A 13,000-nucleotide genomic window follows, 5' to 3' on the forward strand; every position below is an offset into this window, starting at 1 on the left:
TTAATGTTAGCTGTCACCAGATAGTGGTCACTGTTGACATCCGCACCACGACAAGCTCTAACATCTCGGAGAGACCTTCGCCACTTCCTGTTGATTAAGATGTGGTCAATCTGGTTAGTTGTAAGACCATCAGGTGACCTCCAAGTGAGTTTGTGGATGTTCTGTTGGAAGATGGTGCCACCAACTACGCAGTTATTTTCAAGGCAAAAGTCAACAAGACGCTCACCATTGTTGTTTCTCACACCACAGCCGTGGCTCCCTATAGCTCTGTCACAGTTGTCATTATTGGTTCCAACCTTGGCGTTCATGTCACCCATGATCAGCAACATATCGTGTTGAGGGACCTTGGAGACAGTTCGTTATAACTCCTCATACCAGTCATCCTTGTCCTCTTTCTCAGCTTCATTTGTTGGAGCACAGCATTGTATGATTGTCAGTTTACAATGTTTGGAACTGAAGTGAGCTCTGATCGTTGTGTCACTTACAGGTTCCCATTCTACAAAGGTTTTTGCCTTTTCTTTAGACTATAAGAGCCACGCCGTGTATGTGCTTGTCCTCATGCCCTGAGTCGAGGATAACTGATCCGTCACTGGTTGTTTGGCGTCCAGAACCAGTCCATCGGCATTCGCTAATTCCTAAAATATCCAGCCTGTACCTTTTCATCTCACTGATGACCTGGGCTAGTTTGGGCAGCCGTGGTCTAAAAGGTAGCGAACCGGGCTTGTGACTGGAGGGTTGCCGGTTCAATTCCCAGGCCCAACATCCACGGCTGTGTGCCCTTGAGCAAGGCACTTAACCCCAATGCTCCCCAGGTGCTCACCAAGGAAGGCTGCCCACTGCTCCTGCGTCTGGTGTGTGTTCACTACTGGTGTATTGGATGGGTTAAATGCAGAGGACAAATACACTGTGAACAGCGAGCAGTGAGTGTGTGCAATCACTGAAACTTAACTTAACTTTAGATGTCTCATACATGGTGTAGACATTCCATGTACCTAGGCGGATTTTCGTTTTGGGCCCTAGTAGACTGTCCATCACACTCCTGACTTCCAGGAGTGGTCATATTGCCAATGGCCATGGGTTGGCTTGAGTCTACTATGGGGCCCGTTGTTTTAGCATTTATCGCAGTTCCTGTAACATGATGGTATTTTACGGGGTGGAGTTGTTAGCCCCACGCCCAACCCCCAACCTGGAAACCTGCCCAACTTGGTTGGACCTGCTGGGGGTATGACCCCCACCGGTATAGCCTTCAGAGTCATCAAGGCATCCAAGCCTCCCCACAGCGGCAAGGTAACAACACAAGGGGAAAAGTACCAAAGGTAAACATCCAGTGAACATGTAGGATAATCATTAGCCACACCTTACATTCTTCACCCTCCTGGTCAGACACCATTATTTCCAGGACTTTCCAGAATTCGCTCTTTTATACACCAGTATTTCTCAGGTTTCGCCTTTCTTAACAATAAAAAATGACTTGACCTTGGCCTCAGCTTACCTGAGATAACTCATGTATGAAACACAGTTTTGCTTAAGCAATGGAGCCAGGCCATGCTAGGCCGATACTGGTGCATCCTAGTCAAGCCTGGTACATCCTGTTCATCATTACGTCTGTACTTTTTCCCTGCTACTACACAGAGGCCCATCTTTATTTCTCCAACACTTACCAATAAAACCAACAAAAACAAATATCACCAACTGGCAAAATTAGCAAGGGCATACTTGTGTGTACCCACAACATCTGGGCCATCAGAGAAGGTGTTTTTCACAGCAGGATGTATTGTAAACAGACTGCGCTCCCATTTTCATCCCGACCACGTGGACATGCTCATTTTACTAAACAGATATATAAAATAGGCCATAGGTGTCAGGACACAGGCAGGGACTCAAATGCAGATCCAGACAGTTTTCTCTGTAAACAGTGGTTTATTACAAAACACTAAACACAGAAGGCAAAAGGCCAAAATCAGGCAGAGGTCGTTACCAGGGTTCAATAAGGAGAAGGCAGACAATCCAAAGGGCAGACAGAGGCCAGATCCAAGAACAGGCAAAAAGTCAGAACACAGGTATAGGCAGTCAGGCAGGCAGAAAATCAGAAATCTATAGGGCAATAATCAGGGTCAAAAAGGTCAGGCAGGAGTCAAAAAACCACACAAAACAGAGCACTGGCAAGAACGAAACACAGAAAATGGTGAGACGAACTGACAAACACTAGAGAAAACCTGGCACACTTAAATAGGCAGAGGGCAATCAGGAAACATTGAACAGGTAAGGTAATGGGTATTAACTGAAGGGTGGAGTCAGGAGCACATGACAAAAATAAACAAACTGGACATGGTAAAGAAAACCAAAACAAACTTACAAGTGTCAACACTGGCAGACAGGGGGAGACAAAACACAAAGTTCATGAGGAAGTGCTGACAATAGGCCTGAACAGTTGCTCAGATTAGGGCCCTATTCTTTTTGCAAGGATTATTATTATTAGGGCCCGAGCACTGGAAGAGCTGCACCCTCCGGTGGACACTAGGGGAGTATTTCAGAAAGCGGGTTTAACAAACTCTGAGTTTAATCCTGAACTCTGAGTTGATGAACCCTGAGATGGGAAACTCTGAGTTTTCGGTTCCAGAAAAGCTGATCTGAGTTGGTTCGATCAACTCTGAGTATGTTAACTCCGAATTAAGCGTGTGCATGACAGTTATAAAAAGCCATCATCAATGGAGCTCCGATACTACGATTCACCATGGCAACTGGCGAAAACAAAAGTTGTTTTACTTCACCCCGCTGCAGTTAGAAATTCTGATACGTGTTTATGGCGAGTATGGGCACATTTTCCAAAAAAAAAGGGGGCGACACAACTGCATCAGCAAAGGCGAGACAATTGGCGTGGGAGAGAATTGCTGCCAATGCGTCAATGCGTAAGTTTGAATGCAGAAGTCTATTCATTTAACATGTAAGCACACTTTCATTTAATATTACAGGTGGAAGTGGTGGAATGTAATTGAATAAAATTCTATTTTCATTTAGGAGCAATCCCATGGGCACAAAGTGCACTTGGCAGCTGCTGAAAATGAAATATAAAAACAAACAGGTTCAAACAGGTAAGACATTTTGCTTAGGCCTATAGGCTCATGATTGTACCTCATTTTGGTTTTAATCATATTTGACATATTAAACAAAGTAAATGTCATTCAGTGGCTATTTCAACTTGGAGTAGCTTTAACCCCCAACAGAATGCTGTTTTAAGACACACAAATGTCCTCTCGCCTAATATCCTGCTTTCACATTTGGGCTGTAAATACTCCCAGAGATTTTGCCAATTATAGTAGTTTAAAGTATACTGAAACAGAAAGCTCTTCTTCATCACAGGATGATGATGAAGACACGTTGTCTGCTGCCACAGAGAGGGATTCAGAAAGGCCTACTGTGGTTTACATTAATATTATGCATGGCAGCTACTGATATTTCTCTCCTCATTCAAATGTTTTTACGTTCTTGTGTGGAATTTTGAGTTTAAAATGCACATTGAAGGGATGACACGTTCTTATCCTTTTTAACAGAGCATGACTGAGAATTACCAGGAGGAGAGTCCATCAACCTCCACAGCACAGATTGACACAGTGAGATGTTCAATAAATGCCAGGTTAATTCTGTAGATCTGTAGAATTTAATGTCATCCTTATGTTTTCTCAGTTATGAATTAAGGAGGAAAATGGCGAAAACTGACTGAAAAATGATGCACTTGCAGTGGCAGATTAAATGGCCTATCCTGAAATTCAATTACTGGAACACCAGTTAGAGGTGGGTGCATGGTCACAGGTGAATTGTTAATTGTTGGAGCAATCTAAATATAGTAATTGTTGCATTTATAGGAAATAAAGACCAAATAAAATGTGACAGATTTTTCTTTGACTGCTGGGGGTGGTGGTATCTTAATCTGTGAAATGTTTTTGGAAAATTCTTTCGGATGGCTCCTCCATCCAGGACATCTGCAGGGTGGATGGGATTGTCTTCCTCAGGATTGTTCATTTGTGCAGCAGGGTGCTGCTCTCCTCTAATTGTGGCAATATTATGGAGAACACCACATGGCAAAATAGTGTCACATGCCATCTCTGGGGTTACTCTGACTTTACGCAGACGCTGGAGCCGGGCTTTGAGCATGTCTATTGTCATCTCAACCCGGGCTCTAGTTCTGCAGTGGGCCACACCGGAACGTTGTTGGGGGCCCAGGTCAGGGTAAGGGCTCAACAGAGAGGGCTGGCATGGGTACTCTCTGTCACCAAGCAGGTGGCCATCAAACCCTCCTGTAATTATACAATGGATACATTTTAATGGTGTTAAGAGGGAGACAAGGCAATGATATTTGTGCAAAGCTTTACTTACCATGTGCAAATTTGTTGCTCAGGGTACATTAATGATACATTCGTATATCATGCACAGAGCCGGGCCACTTGGCTTCAACATTTGTGATCAAGTGCATTTGTGATCAGGCTTTGTTACTGTAAGACAATAGTCAGTGTACCTGCACATTAATGCTGTGGAAAGACTTCCTATTCACATATTCTACTTCATTAACTGAAGGAGCAGTGATAGGGATCTGTGTGCCATCGATGAAGCCCATGACACTGGGAAACCCTGCAACATAAAAACTAACGACTGATCCCAGTCTGAGGTTGCAGCAGAATGTCATGAACACAATATAATTTAAAATATCATTACCTTTAATTGAATGATTCTACATCAGTCACCTGCAATCCTATTTAATTCCTCCTCGATGGTCCTTAGAGGTCTGACACTACGAAAATGTTCAGTAGCTGTTTAAGTGCAAGGGACACTTTTTTACGGCTCTACAAACAGTTGCTTTCCCGATATACTCGGCATCGCCAGTGTTGTGAAGTGTAAGATTATAGTGACATCTGAACAAACATGGTTCATGATAGGAGAACTGTTTAACCTGATGGTCTTATTACCGTAGATACAAAGAAAGCTTCACACCTTTGGCGCCACGTTACTGTTTATAGCCAAGAGCAAGTGATTAAGGCAAAACACAACTGGTAATGAGCAAATGGCAGCCATCACAGACAAAAGGGGAATTTAGCATTAACACCTAGATTCTGATTTGCATCAAGCAACATTGTAAACCTATTGTCTGTCTGCTTCATGGTATAAAAGGCCGATCACAGTAACAGTTCTCTGAGTTAAGCTTTGCAGGCAGACACGCTGCCGGATTCCACTACCACCAAATAAAGCTTTTCTTCAAGCGCGCTTTTGCTCCGGTTCATTTACTTGTAAAATCACAAGAAAATCCAACAGAAGGAAACTCCCGTCGGCAAAAAAATGAAGAGCAAAGAATTTGCTCCGATCTGAGAGCAAGAAGTCCACGGTGTCCAATATTAGAGATGTAGGCTGGAGTTGTTGATAAATGATAGATTGTGATGAAAACGGTAACGCTCGATTACGTAATCAGGGAATGATAATACATTTAATTGGGGTTTCATAAACCTCTCCCGACATAAGGCTATGCGAATTAATTTGGCTTCAACACCGATCGGGTTAGCGACAAAAGGAGACGCCATGTTTGACAGCTGCTTCAGGTTCAGCCGGAGGGAGGAGCTAGGGAGAAACTCAGGGTTTGTTGAAGAAAACCTGCCAGCGAGCAGGTTAGGTTCACAGAGCCAGTTACCACGGTCACTGAGCCAGAGTTTGAGTTACCTCGCTTTCTGGAACGGAAAACCAAGAGTTTCCTTCATCTCAGGGTTAACAAACTCAGAGTTTTCACTAAACCTGCTTTCTGAAATACCCCCCAGAGGTGCAATGCCATAATGTTTTTGTGAGGATTATCAGGGCCGGAGCACCGGAGGTGCTGGGCCTCTGGTGTCCACTGAAGGGTGCATGCATCGGAGGTGCAAGGCTCCATTGCTTTCATTAGGGCCCGAGCACCGGAGGTTAGTGGGAAGGCCCGGGGTGAGGTGACGGAAAATCTCACTTATTTTGGAAGCCCAGTGTTGACAGGTATGGTTTTGACACGTGTTAAATTTTGACATACTCCTCCTAGATGGTTCATCGGATTCATGTCAGATTTGCCAAAAAGGCTGGATACAAGTTCAGGTCAGTGGATTATATATTTGCAGCCAGCATAACAAAAGAGTTTCAGACTTACAGAGTGAAGGTCTCAGCAAATAAGGCAAGTAGATAAAGCGGCATTACTTGGGGGTGAACTCCAAACAAAGCTAGACAAAGAAACAGGGGAAACCAAGAAGTATTTATACAAGATGAAATGAGGCAAAACTAATTGAAAACAGGTTGAGTCAATAATTGAATGGGACTGAACCAAAATACAGGAAGTTAGAGCTTAATCAAAACAAGACTCAACCAAGCAACCGGGAGGTAAAAAGACTCAAACCAACACTGACTACTAGAGGGGAGAAAAACTAGATAAACAAAGGACACAGGAGCAGAGAGGGATAGGAAAGAGCAGGGTATGACACAGATTTTCAGTTGCGAAGGGATTTTTGATATCTTGCAAGGTGTTGAAACGGCGAAAAAATGAATTTGTATTTCTCGCCACTCAAACAGGAACGTGTCATAAATTCTCCATGCCTTGCTTGATACGGCTCAAACTTCAAAGGTTATTGGTTATGATGGTTATGATGATATCCACATACCCAGAGTGACACCCTGGTATAGCACCACCATCTGGCAACAGAAAGAGTGGCTTTTTCAGCGATTTCGACTATAGTACCCCTGGACGGTTCATCAGATTCCTTTCAGATTTGGTGCACAGTTGTCCTGATTTTATATTGTGAATGGATTTTTGATATGTTGAACAGTGTAGCCATGGGGAAAGGATGAATTTGGGTACCACTGAACAGATTTTTGGGTTGTTTCACCAGTCTGATGAGTGACAGGATGTTAAACCAATCAAATGAATGAGTTGTAGCGTGGGAGTTGGTCTAGAGGTGCCTACATCATGACGTACCCCATGAGACACATTCGGATAAGTGTCACCACCATGTTTGTTTATATGTTTAAAGCATGCTAGCAGTGTTGCTAATTCACTGATGTCGGGAGGCATTCCGCATGCTCGGTACAAAACGAACTCTTTAATTGTGGTGTTGTGTTAACTTGGTGATTTAGTCAGGGATAACGGTTGACAAGCTGTCCCAATTTGAGAATACTGGACAAGACTTCGGCAAACTCACCTTCGGGTCGCGGTGTTGCGAACCCACTCATGTCGGTAGGCATTTCACATGCTCAGTACCAAACGAGCTCCAAATGACCTTTTAAAAGACACACACATCGTATTTTGTTGCCCCAGACAACTGTCGTGTTGTGCTAATTTGGTGATTGTCAGGGATGAAGGTTGAGGAACTGTTCTGATGTGGAAATATTGGATGTGGCGCAGGGAGATTCCGCTTCAAGTTGTGGAGTTTGCCCCGCCAATGCATTTGACTATGCATTTGAGCCTATGCTTTTACACCCGCGTGTGTACAAAAGAAGTGTTTCGGTTAATCTAAAAAAGCCCAGCTATTCGAGGTACCGCCTTTTGTCAGATTGCTTGGTTGACGTAAAAACGATTCTGTTGATAAGCCCGAATTCTGTTAATAAGCCCGAAGACCATGTAATTTGCCAAACACATCAGATGCGAGTGCACTGTCGGATGACGAAGCGTCGCGGGTTGTGAATCGCCGGAAGTGCGAGGGCCTGCCATCGCCACTTGTGGCTATATTTCGTTTTATAAGTAGCCAACCAAATGGGAGCTATACTGTGCAGATGAAACACATATCGTACATTTTTGGAATGTGTAACCGGAATGAGAATACACTGCATACCTGGTAATATTGTTTCTACTTGCATAAGAAAGCGTTCACCCGTGCACTCAAAGATTAGGTGGTACTTTTCTGCATTCCCTGAAAGCAGAGGTGGCTAAAGTAAAAGTAGAAGTACTCTTGCTTCTACTTCTACTTTTACTGTTGCCATGTCTGCCTGAAAGCTGCCGTACCGCATTCTTTTGACATGACGAAGTGACACGCACTAACATTCCAGATGACGCAAAAGCTCCTTTGTGTGTTGTCAGAACCATTGATACACCCTAACTGAAAGTAAGCATTCCTGTTTGCTATCATGCGCATGTGCACTCAAGAATGCAGTTTCACATAGTGAGTTTCGACAGTGCTGTCTTATGTTAGAGTCACACTTCCAGACCAGAAGCTGTCAGCCTCTTTCCAAAAGGTACTGTGAGAAATTGATGTTTTTTCTCTTAAAAGTCACATTTAGCCTTTGTCGATTTCGGTGATTTGTTAGTCATTTCTCTTTAAGAGTAGATTACCCAGTGGTCTGAAGAGCTGTATGTTCAAAGGGGCCAAGATCAAGTTGTCTGCAAACCACATCTTAACTACATCCATGGCTTCATTGGTCTGCCGCACTCATCGAAAATGTAAAAATGTATTTTGATAGCTTTTTGGAAGAAGTGTTAAGTAACAACGAGTGTGAATGAGGCAAGCGCATGACATAAATATTTGGTCATCTTGTGTATCACATGCCTATTGATGTATCAGCATACTTGGGTGGAGATTCGAGGTGGCTAGGAGATATAGCCTACTTGTAAGCAAAATTTTTGAGACTCGTTTTACCATTTTTTAGGGCCGAATATGTCAGTAGGTACTTCAACATTACGATTCGCTCGCAAGTGTACAGTGATTGTTTTATTTCATTGAATCTATATCTCCGATGCTCGGCATTAGCATATGAGACACAAAGCGGATTGTGATTGGTAAAAAAAGCCGGGCCTTGAACACTCCTGTTGCCGACGAAAGTTGGTTTGATGCTGACATATGGTCCTCGATGGAGTAGGCCTAAGTGTAGTTCTGCATCTGTAAGATGAACTGTGCAGAATAAGTGGTGTCTTTATATAAACTCACTTTGTACAACTTAAGATTGTCTGAGGCTCAGACAGATTTTCAAGTATCCTGAAAAAACTATTGGCACGTATATACAGATTGTGAAAGAGGCAAGATCAAGCATGCAAGGCACGTCTGACTGAGGTCCATGGTAATTATCTGCAGAATGTTCTGACCCATCAGATGGGACAGAGTAGTAATGAAAATGAGTACATTTTATGTAAAACTGCAGTGAAGTTGATTTCATTTTGGCCATATGTAAGAAAACCACAAAACATCTGTCTCGCTTCTGAATTACTTTGCTTTTGGGAAATACAGACGCTGTTTGATGTGCATCACACTTGAAGAAAGTGGGATTTCTTTTGTAATTTTCCTCACTCATAGCACAGATTGCAGTTCAAAATGTCAAGATCAAAACTTGATCCTGCTATTAATAGTTAGCTGTATAGCTGTATAGTTATAGTTAGCTGCTATTAATAGTTAGCTGTTTCTTAATGCATTGAACATGCAACAAAAGACACAGAACTGTGATCTCTCAGCAGATCAAGGATTTCAAACAGCTCATCAAGGCTCTGCACTGATAGGTGAACAAAACACTGCAAAGAGCAGCAAAGTATTACCAAAAGTGACACTGAGCCCTGAGCCTGAACATACATGCAAGTTTGGAGTGTCTTGTAACTCATTAGTCGTCTTTAAGTTTGATAGCTAGGGCCCGAGCACCGGAGGTGCTGCACCTCCGGTGTCAACCAGAGGGCATGTACACCGGAGGTGCAGGGCCCTTTCCTAAGGCTTATTGTTAGGGCCCAAGCACCAGAGGCCGCATGCACCAAAGGTGCAAGGCCATATTGCTTTCCAAAAGGATTATTAGTAGGGCCTGAGCACTGGAGGGCCTGAGCACCGCCCCCGTATGACATTGAGTCTTGTGACTGGTATATATTTTCACCTACACACACCAAATTTGGTAAGCATGTGGGTCTCCCCAAGACGAAGAAAAAAGCACTTACATTGTAATAGCCATGCCCAACAGGAGGTGACTCATTTTGACACGTTAGATTTTGACATACTCCTCCTAGACGGTTCCTTGGATTCATGTCAGATTTGCTATATATGATGTGAGGCGGTGTTGCTAATTCACCGCTGTCAGGAGGCATTCCGCATGCTCGGTACAAAACGAGCTTTTTAATTGTGGTGTGGTGTTAACTTGGTGATTTAGTCAGGAATAACAGTTGACAAGCTGTCCCGATTTGAAAATACTGGACAAGACTTCGGCAAACTCACCTTCGGGTCGCGGTGTTGCGAACCCACTCATGTCGTAGGCATTTCACATGCTCAGTAACAAACGAGCTCCAAATGACCTTTTAAAAGACACACATCGTATTTTTGTACCCTGGACAACTGTCGCGCTGTGCTAATTTGGTGATTGTCAGGGATGAAGGTTGAGGAACTGTTCTGATGTGGAAATACTGGATGTGGCGCAGGGAGATTCCGCTTCAAGTTGTGGAGTTTGCCCCGCCAATGCATTTGATTATGCATTTGAGCCTATGCTTTTACACCCGCGTGTGTACAAAAGAAGTGTTTCGGTTAATCTAAAAAAGCCCAGCTATTCGAGGTACTGCTTTTTGTCAGATTGCTTGGTTGACGTAAAAAAGACAGTTCAAGTCATGGAGTTTGCTACACCAATGCATTTCACTATGCGTTTAAGCCTACCCTTGCTGAAATTTCAGTTCAAATCCAACAGAAAATCCCAGTAGACATCCAGTTCAAATCCAGAAAACATTGAGTAGAACACCAGTAGAAAACCACTTTAAAATCAATAGAAATTTCAACTGGTTTCTTCACAATTTTCGTCGACGAAATTAACACTGGTATGAATAATCCTTTTAATAGCAAAGGAAAAGCTACCCTATGGGTTCTCTGAGAGGCCTGAGCGGAGGTAGCCATGGGTGTGGAAAGTGGTTCATTTAGCTCCTCCTGAAAGACAATAATGTGATTGCCAACTGACCAAAGCTTTGTTCTCTTGAAGGTTATTCTCATTCAACACATATATGACTGGAAATATCAGCTCATGACAATTTGCCATACATAGCCTAGTATTAGCCAATGTTAGTCACTGTTAAATAGACATAAAAGTGCAAGTGATGAAATGGATCAACCTGGATGTGTGTGTCAGACATGGCTGACTTGGTCTCCTCACCTAAGTCCTGAAAAAAATAAAGAAAGAAAATAAAGAGAACAGCTGTTGTGTCAACATATCAGCATTGATGAATCCACAGAAATCCTCAATTATTTCCACACTTACCTCTACCTGAGAATCAGATGAGGGGCATTCTGGTGGCTGGAGCAGATCAGTAGTATCCCCCTCAGCTGTACATAAGACAGACATGTGAACTACATAAAATTATTTGAAACTAGGAAATCAAAACAATTGATATGATATTACCCTGTACATAAAGGGTGGACATTGAGCTGCTACTGGGTCAGAACTGACTGCCCCCTCCATTATGGGTCCTCCTCTGTTGTTCGCCATAGCCAACTCCTCTGCCTGTGAAAATGTTGCAGGAGGTGGCCTTCCTTTTTTCTGTTTGCTGTGAACACATTAGTAGGCTATTACAAGTGTAACCCATATACCACATTTGTACTCAGTATTAATGATAAGAACCATTACCACTTACACTTACATTTCATCCTAACTTGTTGCCAGGTGCGCTTTCCACTGGGGTTGCACCTGAAATGGTTGCTAGAATTAAGTTATTCTTAACACAACAGTATTACACTCATACAGGTAGCCCTACAGCCTAGGTGCTTTAGGGAATAGATCTCAATTCATTAAGAGTGAGTAATGGATCAATTTCAGAGATGTGGCCCATGTGTAGGCTATAACTGAATTATCCTAATTGTTTTCACATATTTAGACAGACTATTTTACATGTCCTTACATCTCAATCATATTACAAATAAAAGAAGAGTCTGTGAGACAAAATAGAGAACATACAACAAGATCACTATTCTTACGAATTTACTCTGTCAACAATATGCTTCCAGCAAGCTTCCCTGGCTTTGTTGGCCACCACATTGTTAGATTTAGCCATTAATGTTTATTTAAACTCCTAACATTGTCAACGTGCATTCTTTCAGGGAAAAATACGGAGCACAAGCCATTATACAAAAACTCTACTTGCATTGCATCAATTCTCTTTCTGGCCCACTTCAGCTCTGATGGGGCCTCAGTCCTCTTTCTGTTCACTATAGTTCTTGCTGTTGTTACCTATGGAAGCCCTAAGATGCCATGAATTCCATTTTCTCATAAGAACATGTTATTTTTCTTTGTTTTCTTGAGATCTCGACTTATGCATGTCATTATCACGAAATAACGAAACTTTGTTTTCCCGTGATAATGACATACGTAGGAGCCTAAATGCAGTTTATTGATAAAATATAAATATTTTATTAATTAGTGTACAATAATTTAAGTTAATATGTAAGATAGTAGTCATTTATTTAGTTCATTGATTTAGTAGAAATTGGAAGGGCTATTTACAATATTTGCATTATTTACAAGCTGATTTATTTACATTTCATATTTACAGTAATCCAATAAGTTAATGGTTTGATTTTTTTGCACTTAAAAGGTATGTGATTGATTTAAAATGCACAAGACTTCATTTGTAATATTTGGGATTATAGGTGATATGTAGGTGTATACAGGGGACTGAACGTTTGTTCTGGTAATCACATGCAACTTTAATTGCCTCTTGTTATTCTCGTAAGAGGGGGGAGTCAGGCAAGAGTAGAGTGGAGCCACACAGTTTTTTGACCTCTCTCGCTCTCTCATTTATCTTGGTCTCTTTTCCTCATTAATTATGCTGTCTTGAATCTTGTCCATTGATTTGATAACTTTGGAATGAACAACATTCTGTATAAAATATTTTTTGTTTCGAAGTAAACAGTTAAACTTGACTGAGTGGTCCTGTGGATAATTTTCTGGATGTGCACTTGGATGAAGGGAGATGGTAGAGCATCAAACTAAGGCTTCATTCATTGGAACCTACAACATAATTAATTTGTTATCGTGGGAACAGTTGTTTTCTTGAGATCTCAAACTAATTATG

Source organism: Chanos chanos, chromosome 2 (genome assembly GCF_902362185.1).
Source record: "Chanos chanos chromosome 2, fChaCha1.1, whole genome shotgun sequence".
In the NCBI taxonomy this organism is placed as follows: domain Eukaryota; kingdom Metazoa; phylum Chordata; class Actinopteri; order Gonorynchiformes; family Chanidae; genus Chanos; species Chanos chanos.